The 8,065-nt window shown below is 46.2% G+C and overlaps 1 protein-coding gene across 7 annotated transcripts in view; it reads right to left on the minus strand.

The window, feature by feature from the left end:
- Rnf216 (ring finger protein 216) overlaps positions 1 to 7,071 on the minus strand; it is a 132,330-nt gene extending 125,259 nt beyond the window's left edge. For 2 of the 7 annotated variants that reach the window (XM_070033486.1, XM_070033481.1), the window contains exons 1-2: positions 6,963 to 7,070; positions 920 to 1,025 (exon numbers count right to left, since the gene is read on the minus strand). The gene's annotated coding sequence lies outside the window, so the exon portion shown is untranslated. Of the gene's footprint in view, positions 1 to 919; positions 2,838 to 6,076; positions 6,253 to 6,962 lie in introns of those variants that run through there. The other 5 variants (XM_070033487.1, XM_070033484.1, XM_070033483.1 and 2 more) reach the window with 5 other exon arrangements.
- Between the last annotated feature and the right edge of the window lie 994 nt (positions 7,072 to 8,065).

Below are 8,065 nucleotides of genomic sequence, written 5' to 3' on the forward strand. Positions count from 1 at the left end.
AAATTCTTTAAGGGAAGCAAAATTTTACATATATTCTCTGAGGGCCTAAAAATTAAACTGTTATATTAACAGAAAAAACCAATACAAATTTATTCAATTGTTTTTATGTGAGAGGACCCTTGAGGAAATGAAAGATGAAGCTCTGCAGTAGAATATGCATGTGCGCAGGTGCAGTCCTGTGTTTCCTAGCACCATAAAAAATAAAAATTAGGCATTGCTTTTTGTCAAAAAAAACTCAGGATCTGGGTGCTATCCCTGAGCTTCTTTTTGCCTGAGGCTTTTCTGAGTAGTTTATTGGAGGTTAGTCTCAAAAACTTTCCTGCCTGGGCTGGCTTCAAATCGTAATCCTCAGATCTCAGCCTTTCAAGTAGCTAGGATTACAGGTGTGAGACACCAGCACCCAGTTCCAATTAGGTTTTTAGGAATTATTTTGAGCACTAATTACAATAGCCAAATTTGTGTTTTTTAAAAATTCACTAAAACTAGCTTCCTTCAATTTTTCACTAGGAAGCAAAGAAAAACAGGTCATTTCCATTGGTTAAAATGCCAAGCTGTCGGGCTGGGAAGGTGGCTCAGTGGTAGAGCACTTGTCTTGCATGCCTGAGGCCCTGGGTTCGATTCCTCAGCACCACATAAGAAAAAAGAAAAAAGCCGGAAGTGGCACTGTGGCTCAAGTGGTAGAGCGTTAGCCTTGAGCTGAAGGACAGTGCCCAGGCCCAGAGTTCAGGCCCCCTAACCAGACCCCCCCCCAAAAAAAAGCCAAGCTGTAAACAGTTCTAGTGGCAATATAAAAGTCTTCCTGAATACACATCAGAGCTCCTATACCGTGGTAAGAAATAGTATGGTGAAGGTATTTCTTCTCCTGCCTGGAAAGTCTCTGTATCAGGGCAGTTAATCTCTCAACATTTGGTCCTCTCACCTGGACTTCAGATCAGATGGCCTCAGTCTGAATTCTGGCCTCGCTGCTTAATATATCAGTACCTTTGGGTAAGTCGGTTAAATTCTTCAGAACCTAGTTCCCTCACCTATAAAACAAGAATAACATGGTTGTTTAAAAATAATTAAGTTGTTTAAAAATAATTAAGTTGCATAAATACCTAGCAAGGCACCTGGCACACAGCAAGCAAGACATCATGGCTATTTCTCCCACTGAAATGCAAGCTGTCTTCTTACCTTGTGAAGTCAGTTGATGACTAAATGTGAGAAACCACTTTACGTATGGTAAATGCCATCATAATAAGGAGTTTTGTTACAATTTCTCAGCAGTCAAATAGGAAAGAAATCTGTCTTTTCTTTTTCCTGGTCCTGGGGCTTTAACTCTGGGACCTGGGAGCTGTCCCTGAGCTCCCTTTGCTCAAGGCTAGCATTCTACCACTTGAGCCACAGCTCCACTTCTGGCTTTTTCTATGATTAATTGGCAAAAAGAAGTCCCACAGCCTTTCCTGCCCCCGCTAGCTTCAAACTGTGATCCTCAGATCTCAGCCTCCTAAGTAGCTGTAAGGTGGGAGCCACCAGCACCTGCCAATCTTTTTTTTTTTTTTTTTTTGTCAGTAGTGGGGCTTGAACTGTGGGCCTGGGCACTATCCCTCAGCTCTTCAGCTCAAGGTGAGCACTCTACCCCTTGAGCTACAGTGCCACTTCCAGTTTTCTAGTGGTTTACTGGAGATAAGAGTCTCACGAACATTCTTGCCCAGGCTGGCTTTGAACCGAAATCCTCAGATCTCAACCTCCGGAGTAGCTAGGATTATAGGCATGAGCCATTGGTGTCTGGCGGCACCTGCCAATCTTATGCCTTTTAAGTTACTTGTCACTACTACAAATAACTACATACAGGAAAAATTTTACTTCCTACTATTAACTTCATTTTCCCTATAGAAGGAGCAAAAAGTAATATTCAAGTCTTATCATTTGTTTCATGATCGGACAGTTAAAATTAAGAAGTGGAGTATAGAAACCAGAAATGCTTCTCATGAAAAAAATGTTTCACTTCTTTCTTTTCCCTTTTGGACTAACCCATCATTGTGATGAAACACCCAAGAGAAATCTGGTACTGGTGGCTCACACCTGTAATCCTATTTATTCAGAGGCTGAGATCTGAGGATCAAGGTTCAAAGCCAGCCCTGGCAGTCTGTGAGACTCATCCCCAGATAAACACCTGAAAACAGGAAGTGATGCTGTGGCTCAAAGTGGTAGAACACTAGCCTTGAGCAAAATGAGTTCAGGACAGTACCAAGGCCAAGTTCAAGCCCCACGACCATCACCACCAACAAAATACCCAAGAAAAAAAAACAACTTAAAAGGCTCTAGATCTAAGGTGACAAAGTATCTCAGTTGGAGCATACAGTGGATAATGCTCTATCACCTCATGCTGGTGTCAAATTTTAACAAAATCAGCTGACAGTCCCATGTTCTATTCAAACTTTTTTTTTCCCCCTCGTCGACCATGGGGCCTGAACTCTGGGCCTGGGTGCTGCTTCTCAGCTCTTCAGCTCAAGGCTAGTGCTCTACCACTTGAGCCATAACTTCTCTTCCGGCTTTTTCTGCTTATGTGGTGCTAAGGAATCAACCCAGGGCCTCAGGCACGCAGGGCAAGCACTCTACCCCTGAGCCACCTTCCCAGCCCCTCTTCAAACTCTTACAATTGTCCTAACGATCTTTTTAAATCTCATTTTCTTCTTGGCTACCAGCAAACAGTATGTATGTATCAGAGAAAAATAATCAAGGGAACCTTTTTCAATCTCCTGATTCATAAATCTGTTAAGTTGGGCACCACTGGTTTATGCCTATAATCCTAGCAACTCAGGAGGCTGAGAGCTGAGGATGGCAATTGGAAGCCAGCCTGGCAGGAAGTGCATGAGACTCTTATCTCCAATTAACCACAAAAAGCCAGAAGTGGAGCTGTGGCTTAAGCAAGAGGGATAGCCTTGAGTACAAAAGCTCTGGGACAGCACACCCAAGCCTATAGTTCAAGCCCCTGGATTGGCAAAAATATAACAAAAATATCCATAAATCTGTTAACAAATAAAATTGCTGTATGGCCAGGCGCTGTAATCCTAGCTATTCAGGAGGCTGAGATTTAAGGATTGTGGTTCAAAGCTAGCTCACGCAGAAAAGACTCTTATCTTCAATTAATCCCCAGAAAACCAGAAGTGGAGTTGTCACTCAAAATAGTAGAGTACTAGAGCTTTGAGCAAAAAAGCTCAGGGACAGTGCCCAGAGTTAAAGCTCCATGACCAACCAAGAAAAAAAACTGCTTTATGAAGCCAGTTAAGTTTTGGGATAGTTTGGAATATATTGATGGATAACTGACGTAGAGGTCAAATTTTCTTTTCTAGCCAATGGGAAGCAATATAAAAAGTTGTACATTAGTTGCAATATGTAATAAGTCTATAGAAGATATTTGGAGCCAGGAAACAGAATCTAGCAAAGCCTGAACAAGTGGAGAAAAAAAGTGCAGGATACTGACAGAATTAGTTTCAGTGTGATTTTGTATATAATTAGTCATCATATGCAAGAGGAAAAAAGGAGTCCAAGCTGACCTAGATGCTGAAATCAGGTGACTTAGAGAAGGACACGCGAAGCATGACTTCAGAATAAGACAATGCAGTGTGTTAATTTTATGTAAAGACAAAATAAGTAATGTTTAGAAACATCTATAATTAGATATAACTACATATTATTAGTCTGGAATTTACTGAAATTTAAGCAAAGTTTAAACAGCACTAAAAATCCTATATTGGTGGCTTTCTACAATAGGAAAGGATTTAAACCAGAAATTAAATCCACAATCTTTAAGCTGGTTAACGATTTTAAGACTGGTTGAGGATTTTGAAAACTGATCTAGAAATGAGACAGGTAAGTAAGCATATTTTAATTCACAGCAGGTATAATACTTTCTTTGTGTGTGGTGGGGGAATTGAACTCAAGGCCTCACATAAATGTTTTTATGTGGTCAGCAAGTTGCTGTATTAGCTGACCCTCGCTGATACAGGCAGAGTAACTTCATATTTCATCCCTCATCCACCATTCTCCAGTGACAATGGCTTGAATCTTTGATCAAGTTATTCTCTGGCTGGATTACTCTTCTTCACTCCCTCTCACTGACCCAATTACCTCTATTCATCCTTAAGTTCTTCATTCCTGAGAGGAAAACCTTTCCTGAGTCTATATTTAGATGCCCTTTACCAGATTAATTCACACATCCCTCATTTCGTGAAAAGTACTTACTGTGCACTAATATCACAGTTATTTAGAAAACCATGCTGAATATTTGTCTCCTCTGCTACAACTTAAGTTGAAGAACATAGGACCATGTACCTTATTCATTTCCACAGCCTTGGAACCCAGGTTAAAACCAGACACAAAACAGAGGATCACAAGTACTTTCTGAATAAATAACATGCACAAATGTAGCAGGATAATTAAGAGCAAGAACTGTGCACTCAAGCTGAGCTTCAGTCAGTCACAGATCTACGGCTTACAAGCTTTGTGACTAGGTATGTTCTTTTTAAGCATCTCATTGTTATCCCTTTTAAGATAAAAGTGAGTAAGAGAGCCCACAACATTGAACAAGATTTATAGTTATTATTACGTGTGGGTAAAAAATGTATTTTTTACTTGATTTATGTAACTGTAACCCTTCTGTATATTGCCTTTATAATAACAATTTTAGAAAAGAAAAAATTAATATATGGAATAGCTTTGATGTCTGGAAAGTTAGGCGTAGTAGTACTGAAAAGGTGGATGTAGGAGGATACTGAGTTTGTGGCCAGCAGAGGGAAGTTAGTGAGATCTCAAAAAAAAAAAAAAAAAAGTGTGGTGCAAGTGGGGAAGAGCTTGTTTAGTATGCCCAAGGCATAGGGTTCAATACCCAGAACCCCCTACAAAAAATTAGAATATAGCAAAACCACGAAGACAGTAAACATGCTAGGTGCAGGTGGCTCACACCTATATATCCAGATTGAGATCTAAGAATCTTGAAGACAAGTCCCATTAGAAAGGTCTATGAAACTCTCATCATAAGTCAACCACCTAAATAATTAAATAAAAAATTAATTAATAAAAAAGCCAAAGTAGAGCTGTGGCTCAATTGGTAAAGTGCCAGCCTTGAGTGAAAAAGCTCAGTGACAGCACCCAGGACCTGAGCTCAAGCCCCATTACTGGCACACACAAAAAGTAAATATAGTAAGCTCCATACTGTAGTTATCATCATGCTCTTCTATCTCCTACTTCATAAACTTTCAGTCCCTCTGATTCATGGTGTGTGTGTGTGTGTGTGTGCATGGTGTGTGTGTGTGTGTGTGTGTGTGTGTGTGTGTGTGCTGCTTCTGGGCTTGAACCCAGGGCCTGGGTGTCTTCCCTGAGTTGTGTGCTGTGTTTTTTTTGGTCGGTTGTGGGGCTTCATCTCAGGGTTTGGGCACTGTCCTCACAGCTAGTGCTCTACCACGTAGAGCCACAGTTCCACTTCTGGTTTTCTGGTGGTTAACTGGAGATTCAAGAGTCTTGGGCACTTTCCTGCCCAGGCTGCTTTGAACCTTGACCCTCAGATTTCAGCCTCCTTAGTAGCTATGTTCACAGGCATGAGCCACTAGCAGCCGGCTTCAACCTTTTTTTTTTGGGGGGGGGGGAGTGTCGGGGGGGGGGGGGAGTGTCCGGTCGTGGGGCCTGAACTCTGGGCCTGGGAGCTGTCCCTCAGCTCTTCAGCTCAAGACTAGCGCTCTACCACTTGTGGCTCTGCCACAGTGCCACTTCCGGCTTTTTTCTTTTTGCTTATGTGGTGCTGAGGAATAGAACCCAGGGCCTCAGGCATGCAAGGCAAGCGCTCTACCACTGAGCCACCTTCCCAGCCCTTCAACTTCTATATTAGGTACTTCTACAGGGGCTTTCAGCGGTTTCTTTTATTAGCCGCTGCTAACCTTCACGTTACAAATCTAAAGCCTCTAAGGAAATTTACAAGGTTCTAATATCTAGGCTCGGTGTTCTCCCATTCTCCAAATTCACTTCTTTTATCCTCAGGCACCATAAATTTTGCATTGCAACGGAAAGCCAGGCTACTTAGCCGTTTTCCCTTACTAACCTGAGGTGGGTTGGCTGGTGATGTAGCTCAGTCCTGGATATGATTCCCAAGATTACCAAACTGGTCGGAGGGAGAGGGGGCAGGGACTGGGATATGGCTCAATTGGTAGAGATTCTACAGCTCTTTGATCTTTGTAACGATCAAAATACGCACACACTCATCACAAAGTCTACTAGGTTTGTAAGCGCCCCCCCCCCTCCCCCGGCAGCTAGGAAACTCGCGGACACGGGTCCGAAGTTTCTAGAAGTTTCCGATGACCCAGCGTTCGGGGGAGGGGGGGGGGGTCCCAGACCTCGCGAGCCAGCCACCCCACGCTCCAGCACGTGCCAGGCCCCGCGTGAACGCCGGCAGCACCAGCACTCTGGGCGCTGCACCAGGGACTGACACCGAGGCAAGGATCGAGAGTGACAGACGCCAACTCAGTCCCAAATGCTTAAGGCGAGACAGGGCGGGGGGGGGGGGGGGAGGGAGATACCGAGCGAGCGGCGGCCGTTACTCAGCCCGGGCCGGAGTTCAGTCCGCGGAGTCCACCTCTTCCGCGTCCAGGCCGCCGACACCGGGCGCCTTCGGGCCCGGACACAGAAAGCGACCTAGCGGCAGCCGAAAGGGACTCGGTCTCTCGGGAAACTGACCCGCCAAACTTCCCCAAGTACGGGTTCCGGCCGGACCCCCGGCGCCTCGGCCGCTCCCGCCTCGCTGTTCTCTCCGCCCCGCTCCTCCGCACCCCGCTCCCACCTCAGTCCCGGACCCCGGCCCGTGCCCCTCAGCTCGGAGCCCCCAGCGGCCTCACGGCCCGGCCCCGCGCCCACCTCCTCAGACCAGAGGCCTCCCCCCTCCCCTTGCGACCCGGGGTCCGCAAAGCAGCCCGCCTATGGCCGACACCTACTCGCCGCTCAGCGAGCCGAGCGACGCCACCTCCTCAACCGGCCGTTTAAGCACCTCAAGCGGCCCCCCCGGAAGGTGCCGCCGCCGCCGCCTCGCAGCACTGCCGCCGCAGCCACCGCCGCCGCGCTCCTTCCGGCGTCAACTCGCGCCTGCGCGTAGCGCCCCCTCCCGACTAATGACAGGAAGAACCATAGAGGCACGCAGGGTGCGGGGGAGGAGGGGCCCTGGGAGCGAGACCATAGAGAAGGCGGCTAGCTCGGCTCACCGTCTCGGAAACTTGACTTCCCCATGAGGTCGGAGGTCGAAAGGAACCAAGGGCCGGAAGGTCCTCCTTAACACTCAAGGGAAACAAAACACGCGATCGCATGTGTGTGTAATACCTTTATAGTGGTAGAAAAATGTGTGCCAAGCCAGGCGCTGGTGGCTCACGCCTGTAATCCTAAGTACTCAGGAGGCTGAGATCTGAGGATCGCGGTTCAAAGCCAGCCTGGGCAGGAAAGTCCATGAGACATTTAGCTCCAATAACTACTTCCAGAAAACTGGAAGTAGTGCTGTGGCTCAAGCAATAGAGCACTCCTCTTGAGCTGCAGAGCGCAGGGACAACACCCAAGCCCAGAGTTCAAGCCCCATGAGTGACAGAAAATAAAGAAAAATGTGTGACACCAGACAGCTGGTCACCCTTGGGCTTAAAAAGTTTTTATTAATTTTTTTTTTTTGGTTGGTCGTGGGGTTTGAACTCTGGGCCTGGGCGCTGTTCCTCAGCTCTTCAGCTCAAGGCTAGTGCTCTACCAATTGAGTCACAGCACCACTTCCGGCTTTTTCTGCTTATGTGGTGCTGAGGAATCGAACGCAGGGCCTCATGCATTGGAGGCAAGCACTCTACCACTGTGCAACCTTCCCATCCTTTGACTTTTGGGTGACTTTTGCACCCATGATATCAACCTGCAGCTGCCTCTCTGAGCTCCCCTCTAGCGTTTATAGACCCAGTGGTCTCTAATTCAACAAAACAAAAAAATGAACTGGAAGCTGGGCACCGGTAGCTCATGCCTGTAACCTTAGCTACTCAGGAGGCTGAGATCTGAGGATTGTGGTGTGAAACCAGCT

This window comes from Dipodomys merriami, unplaced genomic scaffold (genome assembly GCF_024711535.1).
Source record: "Dipodomys merriami isolate MVZ:Mamm:240054 unplaced genomic scaffold, mDipMer1.0.p SCAF_22, whole genome shotgun sequence".
Lineage (NCBI taxonomy): Eukaryota > Metazoa > Chordata > Mammalia > Rodentia > Heteromyidae > Dipodomys > Dipodomys merriami.